Consider the following 11826-nt stretch of genomic DNA (forward strand, 5'->3'; position numbering starts at 1 on the left):
TGCACCACTTCATAAGAGTATAAATGATTACAGACTTTACAGTCATAACACATAGTATTGGACCGATCAAAACCAAATCAAATGACTCATCACCTACGTATAGGCGTATAGCACGATTTGAAAAAGCCCGACCCAAACATACAAGTGTGAAGTGTGTGACCTTGGAGCTGTTTGGTTGACAATTGTTGTGAATTCCATTTCCCCAATTCATTTTTGGAGTTCCCCCAAACAGTGGCCAAACCCTTGTATCGTACGGCGTAATTCCAACGCCCCCAGACTTGAATTCCCTCATTCGCCTCAATTCTACAACCTCTAACTCTCTCACTCAAACCCTAGCCGTCGTCCTCACCTCCGGCAGATCTCCGGCGATTTTCACGGCGGTACCTAATTTTCCCCATCTTCTTTCACACAACATTTCTCTCTCTAACCCCTTCATTTCTCTTTCTCTCCTCCGTTTCGTCAGGTTAAACTTGGTGGTTTCCGGCAAAATTCCGGCGAACTTTTGGTATCATCTGCAGATTGTCAAGGTATAAAATTTTCCCCCTTTTTTGTTGATTAACCTCGACGCTCATCTACTCAAGCCATATTCTTTGATTTCTATTTTTTGTGTTATTGTTTTGACAATTATTGTGAAAAAGTTCAAATCTTTAGCCCTTATTTTTTAATTTCTATTTTAATTTGGTTTTAAGTAATGATTCTGAAAAATGTCTTATCTCTTTTTTGTTGTTGTTGTTGTTGGTGGTGGTGTAACATGAAATTTGCAAAGTTTGTTAGCTGCAAGATTGTAATGTATTTGTTTGATATAATTTGTATGATATGATATGGTCAATGATTATGGACTCCTTGTTTTGTTTAATGGTGGATTGATGAGTGTATTCGTGTATTCAAAGAAAGAAATTCTTGTTGTGGTGTATAGCACATGGTTAGGATTTAGGACCCTATAAGTATCTTATTGTTTTATTTTTACAGCATGTAGTGTGGTTTTTGCATGATTTAATTTATAATATATGCACAGAAATGGCTCGACGTGGTCTTTCCTTGAAAAGGAGAAGAGAATTGGAGTTCCTTCAATATGTTATACTCATGATTAATGTTGTGGTTTTGGTTTATATGATGTGGTACTCAATGAAAGAGGTGTCGAATAATTCACAACGATTGGAAGGAAAGAAGAGGATGAGAAGGAGATTGAGATTGAGTAATTTAAATAGGTTTATAGGAGAGAGTGATGATTTGTGTAGGAAACATCTTCGTATGGATCGTTTTACTTTTAATAAACTTTGTGAGATGGTTAAGGGGATTGGTGGTTTGAGTCGAACAAGACACATGAGTGTGGAGGAGATTGTTGCGATTTTCTTGTATATATTAGCTCACCACAAGACGAATAGATATGTTGGTGCTTACTTTTACAGAAGTGGTGAAACTGTGAGTAGGCAGTTTCATTTGTGCTTAAAGGCTGTGTTAAAGCTGCACACTGAGTTGCTTAAGAAACCTTCATCTGTAACAGAAGATTGCAGTGATGATAAGTGGAAGTTTTTCAAGGTATTACAAATGCAATCTCATTTTTAGAAAACAACGATACTGCCATCACGTTATCTAAAAAGTTTTATTTGTTTTGTAGAATTGTGTAGGTGCAGTTGATTGCACATTGGTTAGTGTAAGTGTACCTCCTGATGATCGATCTAAATATCGAACACGAAAAGGTAGCATTGCTATGAATGTCTTAGGAGCATGCTCACCTGATATGGAATTTATTTACGTGTTACCTGGATGGGAGGGTTCAGTAGATGATGGTCGGGTACTATGTGATGCTATTTCTAGGCCTAATGGGTTAGTTGCTCCACAAGGTAAAGTAATTGAAAGTAATATTTTTTCAAGTCAAACACTATAAAGATGAGTACGTAATATATGTTTTTCTTTTTTTTAATTCATTTTTTATGTGCAAAGGTTGTTACTATCTGTGTAACGCTGGATATAGTGGAGAGGGATTCCTTGCACCGTTTAGAGGACATCCTTATAATCTTAGTGAGTGGAACAATGGGTCTCACCAACCACAAAGCGTGGAAGAGAATTTCAACTTAAGACATGCAATGGCTAGAAACGTGACGAGACAATGCTTCGGGTTACTTAAGGGAAGATGGAAGATTCTTAGAAGCCCTTCTTGGTTTAGTTTAAAAACTCATGGTCGTATTGTTTTGGCATGTTGTTTATTGCATAACTTAATAAAGAGATACATGCCTCCTGGTTCTATATTTGAAGACATATCTGATGATGAGAATGATGATGGTGATGGTGGTGGCGATGATGATGAAGACAATGAGGTTGAATATATAAGTTCTATTGATACATTAATTCCTTGGACCAATTTTAGAAATTCATTGGCTCAAACTATGTTCAACAGTTGGCAAGCTGGAGGCCATGGAGACTGACTATACTATTTTGTATTGGATGCTCTTGGTTTAAACTTGTAGTAGTTTGTTGTTTTATTGATGCCTTATTTTGATTATCATGTTTTGTTGGATGTTATATTGTGCTATTTGAACTATGACCTTTGGCTTTTTTCTGTTTGATGTTGGATTTTGCACATTTCATTACCTTTGATTCTTATAATAGGATGGATGAAAGTAGTAGTGCAATTCGTAGTCGAAGGGGTAGAAACAAGCGATTTTGGAATAGTGAAGAAGACAAGGCTCTCATTGACGCATTGCATGAATTATCCACCGATCCACGTTGGAAATGTGATTATGGATTTAGAAATGGCTATATGATTCGCTTGGAGGAGATGATAGGAAAGTCAGTTCCAGGTTGTGGGCTTAAAGCTTCGCCTCACATTGATTCTAGATTAAAAACTCTTGTGGGCAAATTTAGAGCTATCCTTCAAATGTTGGCAACAAAGGGATTCAAATGGGATGAGAAGAAGCACATGATATGTGTGGAGAGATCAGTGTATGAAGAATATTGCAAGGTAAACTTTTTTAATTTATTTTTTTGTATAGGCATGAATCTAATCTCAACTTTTCTTCTAATATATATGCTGTCTCTCCCCTAGGCGCATCCTACTTGCAAAAATCTGTATGGAGTGTCTTTCCCTCACTTGCATGTTATGATGGAGATCTATGGTAAGGATTTTGCTACTGGAAAGCCTGCCGAGGGTTTTCTAGATGCTGTAGACAACATGGATAAAGAGGAAGTTGCGCAAGTTTACGTTGAATCAAGTGATGATGATGTGGGTGGTAGTGGAATCCTAACTACGGAATCTGCTCCTCCGTTGAAGAAGGTGAAAAGAGACAAGACTTCTAAGAAAAAAGGAAGTGATAATGTGGCTCAGTGCTCCAGTGGTTTAGAGTTAGCATGCTTGCAGAATTTCATGAAAGATATGAATGCCCATCTTTCTACCATGGCTAAGGTTTGGTCTCGTGCTGATGACCGTGAGCAAGATATAGCGGATAAGTGTAACAAAGTCTTGGGTGAACTATTGAAGTTAGATGGCTTAACCCCAGCTGAGGCTTTGGAGGCAGCAAATATTTTAACCGCTCAACCTAATAAGCTCAATATTTTTTTTAATTGTCCCGTCTATTTGAAAAAGCAGTATGTCAAAAGTCTCCTTGGCTCTGGTGATAATGGTTGTTCCTGAACTCTGTTGCAGACTTGCAGCTACTTTGTAGGAGAGAGGTCCTATGTATTTTCAAAATGATCTTGTAAATTTAAACTATACTTCTTCCATTTAATACAAAGTACGTGTATAATTTATTACTTTTGCTTTCAGTTTTGCAATTTGACTAAAAATAACATTATTAAAGCATGCTAGGTGATAGTGATGTGGAAGTTGATAAGAGTTGCAGGAGACTGGGAAAAAAAATACTGTATAATGTTGAACATTTTGATGAAGAGCAGCAAATAATTGCTGCTGACTGATGATGTAATTGTAGATGCTTTACCTAGTGTGTCGGTTAGGAGACACCTGACATGAATTGTGGTTTTGATTGGAATGGCTACTTTGAAAGTTTAAAGGTCCCTATGAGTTGGCTTGTCTGAGTCGGAGGCCAGCCTCATGGTTGTGGTTGAAAGGGTTCAATGTGGGCTTTGTGGGAATGCCAGAGCTAGCAAAAGCACTATTTTGGGTGCTATATCCAGAGGCAACCTTAAATTGGTCACTATGGTCTCTGCCTATACATCCTCAAGGCTAAATGTAACTATGATGAGCTATGACTTATGAGGCCGAGGATTAAGGCCATGGCTGTGAGTGTGCCTTCTGGGACTGGATCGATGTAAAGGAGACTACATGGCCTACTGTTTCTGTTCTGTTTTCTTTTATCAACATTGTTCTGGATCGAAGCTTTAGGTATCTACTGTTTCTGTTCTGTTTTCTTTTATCAATGTTGTTCTGAATTGGTACTTTAGCTACCAAATGTTTCTGTTCTGTTTTCTTTTATCAATGTTAATGTATTGGTTCTGCCATCGAACTTACTTAATAGAAGTTTTTTACAGTGCCCAGCTGTAGTTTCAGAAGCATGGCCCTTCTCTTTATGTGTATGCAGATGTCTGGTGTTTAGTATATGTTGTGTAATTCAGATGTTCACTTCTAAATACATATCATTTGTATGCAGATGTCTGGTGTTTAGTATATGTTGTGTAATTCAGATGTTTACTTCTAAATACATATCATTGAACATGTTAACCAACACGTTATTTCCCAATTAATCCAGTTTATCCAAAAAAACTGACACACTTTATATTGTTATAAACTAGTTTATTTAGGGCCGTAACACCTGTTATTTCCTAATTAAGTATCCTGATGTCTGTAGGAAACCAAGGTTCCTTGCCAAGTTGCCAGATTGCTTTAATATTTGGAAATCTCCGGTTCACGCATACTGCTTGCCCACAATCCTAGCAAGATGATCTCTCTGTGATCTAATGGAGTAATATAGACAGGACTCAGCAACAACTCAAACCCACCACACAAAGCTCATCTCTGCACCAGCTCATGGAAAGCCCACCTCAAGCAGCCGAAATGAGCTACTACTGTAATTGAGCTGTGTTGACTCCGAGTAACAGGTAGCTGTCAGTATTCCTTTGGATGCATTTTTATTTTCACATTGATGGTGTAATCTGAACTAATAACGTGTCAACTAAATCATGTAGAGGAGAAGTGTTACAAAATAACATCTATGGCAAGAAACGTGTATGGAGGCAAGTCAACTAGTCAAGTCTTTAAGAAATTGTATTTTGAGCTCAGCCGACCAATTTCTTTCCCTAAATATGTATAATACTCAAGACCAACGTTGAATTACCCAATGCTGACAGAGATATGCGTGAAGGGGACTATTTCGGGTACAGTTGACATTGTGAAAGGCCTGGATTCTTGGATTATAAGGAGTAATCTTATGAAGATTGATGCTTCCTACATTCTATAAACAGGTGTCAATGTTCATCATTCTGAGTCATCTTCAAAGTTCAAACTATACTTCTTGTAAATCATTGTCTTGCTGTCGTGCAACCTCTCTTCTCCATCAGAGTCTGCATTCTCTGAGAAAGAAGATCAGAAGATGGCCCCGGGATGCTGTAGATGCGGGGACAATTTCAGTCGTGATGACTGCAACAGGTCACATCAATCTGCTAGACTCAGTCATCTGGGGTTTGACCTTCCTGATGCATGGCCTTCTAGCACCTGCTCATTACCTTCCACTAAACCTCACTGTAATATCTCTTTCTCTCTATTGAAACATGTAATTTGGTTTATCCTTTTCTCATTAGAGGGCTCTAGAATGTCCACATTTAGTATTACTACTCATCCGCCTATTTATTCTTGCCCCATTGCTATTTTTGGGTCAAATTTTGGAAATTTTGGCCAATATTTTTACCGTCAATCTATAAGAGATAGTATATTAATGTGGAATTTTGTTAAATTATTGCATTTTTATAATGCTTACGTGTAAAAAAATGAAAATATATACGTAAGACTCGTTTTAGTGACCGTGAAAAGTTAAATGGGGCAAAAATATAGGGGCAGAGGGAGTACGTAGTATTTAGTTAGGTTCATTTGACTTTTTTTTGTTAGCTGATTGATTTTAAGCAACCTTGGCTGCCAAATGTGTGCTTAAACCAACGATCTTTGCCTCTTTGGCATGTTTAATCTTAATTTTCTAAATCATCCTTTAATTAGAGCCTGTTTTAATTTGGGTAAATTTACATGTGAATTGATGGAATTTGAATCCCGTGTAAACACATAGATTTCACAACTACGTTTGTTTTGTTTATTTCAAGAAGTACTATTATAGATAGAAAGTACTATCCCTTCATTTAAAGAAAATAGGCCTTTGTAAAGTCAGTTGCTTAGTGTTGGTTGATTGCTTGTTATTCAATAAGTATGTGTTGTGCTGATTATGCATTTTGAATATACTGGTTTTAGGGCGTAGATTCTTTCGCTGCTTTTCCGTTAAAGAGGGATTTGATGGTCCGATTACTAAAATCATTGATGGGAAGTCTATTGCCGCAATAATAAAGTCACAAGTAGCTAGTGATATTATGAGGATGAAGGATGCTGTTGGGAAACAACCTTGTTTGGTTATTGTTTTGGTGGGTGAAAGAGATGATTCTCACTCTTTTGTCCGCACCAAGATAAAAGCTTGTAATGAAGTTGGAATCTCTTCGTCCGTTGTTGAGTTGCATGCTGACTGTACAGAAGATGAAGCCCTTCATGTTGTTTCAAGTCTAAATAAAGATCCATCAGTTCACGGTGTCCTTGTGCAACTTCCTCTTCCAGAAGTAATTTTTTAATCCTTGGTGCCAGTAATGTTTGCTGTGGCACTTATCATTTCCTGGTTTCAGTGTTTGTAACTAGCTGACATTTTTTTGCTTAGCATTTGGATGAGGAGAAGATTATGGATGTTATTAATCCCGAAAAGGATGTTGATGGTTTTCATCCCTTGAATATGGGATGTCTTGCGATAAAAGGGAGGGAGCCCTTGTTTGTTCCATGTGCTGCCAAAAGCTGTATTGATGTGCTGTTGAGGTCTGGTATTGAAATCTCTGGAAAGAATGCGGTTGTGATTGGGCGAAGCAAAATTGTCGGATTGCCTGTTTCATTGTTGCTGCAGGTACTTATCGTGTATGACTTGTCTATTTTATGTTTGTTTTAAGAGCATAATTTGATTGAGCTATGTTATTCTCGGTATGTCTTGAAGAGGCTCCAAGCCACTGTGAGTGTTGTGCATTCATTCACCAAGAATCCACAAGAAATAACCCGTGAGGCAGATATAGTCATTACAGACGTAGGTGTGCCAAACATGGTTCGAGGCAATTGGTTAAAACCAGGCGCTGTTGTTATAGATACAGGAACCAATGCAGTTAAGGTAAAAACTTTGCTACATCCTACAGAAAACTTAAAACAAATGCATTATTTTGTTTCCATTAAAACCAAGTGTGGTCTTGTAGTTATTAGCTTTAAATCTGATATGAAAGGCTTGTTTATCAGTTAAGGCAATCTTTATTTTAAGGCACATTGTTCCAAAAGAAATAAGACAGGTTGTAGCTGATATTTGCTTACAATGTTTATTTGAGACACTGAATAATTCTTTGATTTTAGGATCCAGACAGGGAACATGGATTCCACTTAACGGGTGATGTATGTTTTGAAGAAGCTGTAAAGGTGGCATCTATAATCACCCCTGTTCCGGGTGGGCTGGGACCTGTAACAATCTCCATGCTGCTCTCCAACACTCTTGATGCTGCTAAACGTGCTTATAAATTTGTCTAATATCTTAGGTATGTATCCTTAGCAGTAGCTTTCGCTCCTTCCTATAACATCTTCTACCTATCATATGGAATTCATTTACCGCGTAGCTGAACAGACTTCTTGTTTATTTGCAGTAGTAGTGTCTCTTGGATGTTTAAGGCTAAGCTATATGAAACTGATTTGACCTTCAGAAGCTGAAGTTGTATTCTCCGTGCAAATGTGATTTACTGATTTAGCTTCTTTGTTTGGGTAGTAATAGGCTAATAGCAAATTAAAGATTGTAAAAAATGTATTTTATGTTCCTTAGTTGTGTATACTTCAGATTTTAGTATGCATTGTCTAATATACTGTGAAAATACAGACCATCTCATTAGGGACAATATCATATTTTAGCGTTAAGCTGTGTTTTCCTTCAACAGCCTTGTGGAGTTGTGGTGATTCATGGTATAATTGTGATTCAGTGCGGCCTGTATAGGTAGTTTCAAACAGAAACTAGTACACCAAGTACTGCTATAACACCATTCAATTTTTGATGGAATGAAACCTTTTTTTTTTTTTTCTTTTTCTTTTTCTTTTTCTTTTTCTTCTGTTCTTATTGAAGTCCTAATTTTTCATCTTCAGTAACTATGAGCCAAATGGGCCTTGTTCATTGTTACAGTAACGACTAGTTCGGTATCCTTAAACAAGTACATAGAACAAATAATCTACACCAAGGAATGCTATAGATTTACACATTTACTCCTTCAAAATGTGTTCATGACTTATGCTCCATATATCACTTTTGTGGGCTGAATATGTTTTCTCATTGTTTATTCACATTTGTTGCTCGAATAAAAGCCCATGAGCTTAATGGACATGCCTTGCCTTAACTTTCAAGTTTCAACACACTCTTGAAGTCTTGAATAATGAACATAAAATAATGATCGTAATAGTATGCTTAAATAATGATCATGAAGTAGGCATATGTTAAAAACAATGAGAAAACCTATTCAGCCCACAAATGAGCATGCACTTGCAGAGTAGTATAGTATGCTTTATGTGAAACATGTAGATGCTGCCTAGAAGTCCAAAAAGAGAAAATAATTTGTCAACATACATATCCGATTGTATGGATATGTAAGGAAAGGTTGGTAGAATTGGAAAGCTGAATCATGCTAAGGATCTTAAAGAGATTAAATTCCAAGATTGCTTTGAAACTTACTGAGAAAGTAGGATCGTGTCATTGTTTGTTTGTTTTTTATTTTATTTTATTTTATTTTTATGAAAGTAAGATTTTTAATGGGTTTTGGTTCACTATGAAGAGAAAGTAATGATAGGACACAACCTAATGCAATCGTTTGTAGTCTGTAGATACCTATCTTAGGGCTTAATCATCTGGCAGTCTTTAATTTCATTGTAGCATATGGAACGGGAGAAGCTGAGGATATGGAGCCTTAAAGAAAACCTGTTGGTGTGACGAAGTTGTATTGGTGGTGTGGTTGATTCATCAAGTGAGTCAAGTCTTGTGCTGCAGGTTTTATCTACTCATCAAATTATCAATGCATCTTTTTTTACTTTGATTACTTTTATTAACAAATTACAACCTTGAGACTGCACATGAAAATTTTAACTATGATGAGTTATGGCTGATATAGTAAGGCTATTGTGGCTGTGGGTGGAAACCTCATCCAAACCTTGTGGATTTGATCTCATCTTGAGAATCTGGATATGATACTTTTGCACCTGATAGATCTATAATGATTCTGCTTATGTTTCTTATACATAGCCTCTCACAATTTTTTTCTTTGTGGTGTGTGGCAAAGGTTTTGCTGTGATCATAATGCAATTTTTGGGAATTTTGATCGACAGATTTTAATGAAACAGTGCTTGTTCTAGTAATTGGTGATTGTGCTAGAAGTTTTTGTTCAGGTTCGTAAATTCTCATTATGTGCTCTGCAACAAGTATTCTATTATACTCCTAAATTGTTGTATCAGGTCAAGTTTCTGATGTTTACCATTATACATGCATAAAATTGTAATTGCTGTATAGAACTACATAGCCTTACAAAAAGCAGCACTATAGCTTCTGATCTTAATTTTTAGTGTGCTTATGAGATTCATGGTTTTTATATGCATTTTCTAGCAAAAAAACCTCCGCATTGAGCACAGCTCAGAAATTTTGTTTCTGTATGAATAGGTGAAAGCCAAGTCTAGGATGAGATGGTCACACACTAACATATTGTGAGAGAGGCTAACTCTAAGGTATGTTTTGAAATAGGTTCACCCAAGACATGTTCATCGAGTCATCGAGGAATTGCCCTGCTTAAACAAAGTAGTTTAGTTGATCTTGTAACTTGTTTGCTAGAGGAGAAGGGGCAGATCTGTTATATATCTCTCTCTATCTTTCTTTCTTTTTTATTTTTCTAATGGAGCTTAAGATTAGCTAATTATGTATTTGGATTTTTCAAAATGAAAGATATTTTATTGCCACATCAAACCAATAATTTATGACAATTTTACTAATAATGGATAAAAGCATTTCAAAATTCTCTTATATTTGGGACTTGTATACAGAATTTTCAATCTCAAATTGCAAAGAAGCATGCTTCATGCTGTTTTATGACAGTTACGTTGTATCAGAAGATTGAGTTAGAATAATTCTATGTTTTGACTTTGATTATTTTAAAAGCAACATCACTTGATATTATATTCTTGTAATTGAGTTTATCAACCTGGATATTACTTCTGTGGGATACTTAACTTATTTAATTCATAATAATTGTGCAGCTCTGGTGCAAAAGATTCTGGTTGTGTTAGAGTTAAATCTAGAGGTTTCTAGATTTGTAAAGAACATATAAAACTTGTAGCTAGAGTCAATTGCTTCAGTTTATAAGTTTAATTTTTTAAAATGCTTTTCACAAGTCATTTACACATCTAAATATTCAATTACAGATATGGTAAGAAATGTGTACAACAGATTTTTTCTGTTAGAATATTTTTAGCTCTGCCGACCATTTCTTCCCCTACGTTTGTAAAATATTTTAAGACCTACTCCTCATTACTTGTGCAACATTGATGTGTGAAAGGTGACATCTTGGGGTCAGTTGACATTTTGAAAGGCCAGGATTCTTAGACGTGTATGATTGAAACTATCCTATGTTGCCTCCTATTTTCTATATATAGTTGTCAATATTAATCATTCTGAATCACCAACAAACTGCATTGCTCTTAAATCAATCTTTTGCAACATCTCTTCCCAATTGTAACCAGCAATCTCCAAGAAAGAAAATGGCCCGAAACTGTGGATGTGGTGACAACTGCAGCTGTGACGACTGCAACTGCAACAGGTATATTCCTTTCTTTATTATTGGAGTCTGAAGACTCTGAACATTCATGCTAAAAACTTTCAAGTATTAGTACACCTAGGCCTTTAACTTAATTGCTTTGTTGGCTAACATGAGTTAATACTCGTGTTGATTTTGCATTAAAGGATGAGCAAATATTCATAAGCTTGATGGAATGCTGCACAAAGTCTGACCTGGTTTCATTGGTCTGGGTTTGGACAATAGATCTCTGGCCTGAACTCCATTGGTCAGACTGTTTGTGTGTGCTGCTTCCTAGCCAGCGATTACTGATTAGCTCTTGCTCGTTGAAATACTTGTCATGTATCTTGATTGGCCACTCAATTTTAGGTTGTGTATAATGATATTCTTCTAAGAAAATTGAATGTCTAAGAAACAAAATTTGTTTGCGTGAATAATATGCTGATTCGTACTCATTTTGCAGGATGTACGGAAGGACTGAGTGTGGCTGTGGAGACGACTGCAGCTGTGACCCATGCAACTGCGATTAAACTTGCCTGCCATCCTGTGTTATGGATATGTGTGATTTGCTTACTTGTCAAAAATGATTGTGCTGTGAACTGAATAAATGGGCCATGGCATAACCAGATCCAGTGTATAACTAAATCTGTTGATGTTTCATGGTCCATGGATTTCTTACTGTGTGTAATACTGATTGCTGAATTAAAAGAATCTAATTTGAATTTGTATTTTGCCTATTCTGTTTTATAAACTATTGGCATATATTTATAAACTTCTACTGTTTGTGTGATC

General features: G+C 36.4%; 1 long non-coding RNA gene and 1 pseudogene across 2 annotated transcripts; both read left to right on the top strand.

Annotated features, from left to right (window-relative positions):
- The first annotated feature begins 5543 nt into the window (after positions 1-5543).
- On the top strand, positions 5544-7753 carry LOC145625528 (bifunctional protein FolD 2-like; annotated as a pseudogene). Its single transcript, XR_014110502.1, has 5 exons — positions 5544-5694; positions 6440-6762; positions 6858-7094; positions 7182-7349; positions 7583-7753. The product of XR_014110502.1 is annotated as a bifunctional protein FolD 2-like (transcript).
- A 2930-nt stretch (positions 7754-10683) lies between these two features.
- LOC145620248 (uncharacterized) lies at positions 10684-11826 on the top strand. Its single transcript, XR_014108191.1, has 2 exons — positions 10684-11058; positions 11498-11826. It is a non-coding gene; the product is annotated as an uncharacterized LOC145620248 (long non-coding RNA).

The sequence above is a fragment of the Chenopodium album genome, chromosome 3 (genome assembly GCF_948465745.1).
Source record: "Chenopodium album chromosome 3, dcCheAlbu1.1, whole genome shotgun sequence".
Classification (NCBI taxonomy): domain Eukaryota; kingdom Viridiplantae; phylum Streptophyta; class Magnoliopsida; order Caryophyllales; family Amaranthaceae; genus Chenopodium; species Chenopodium album.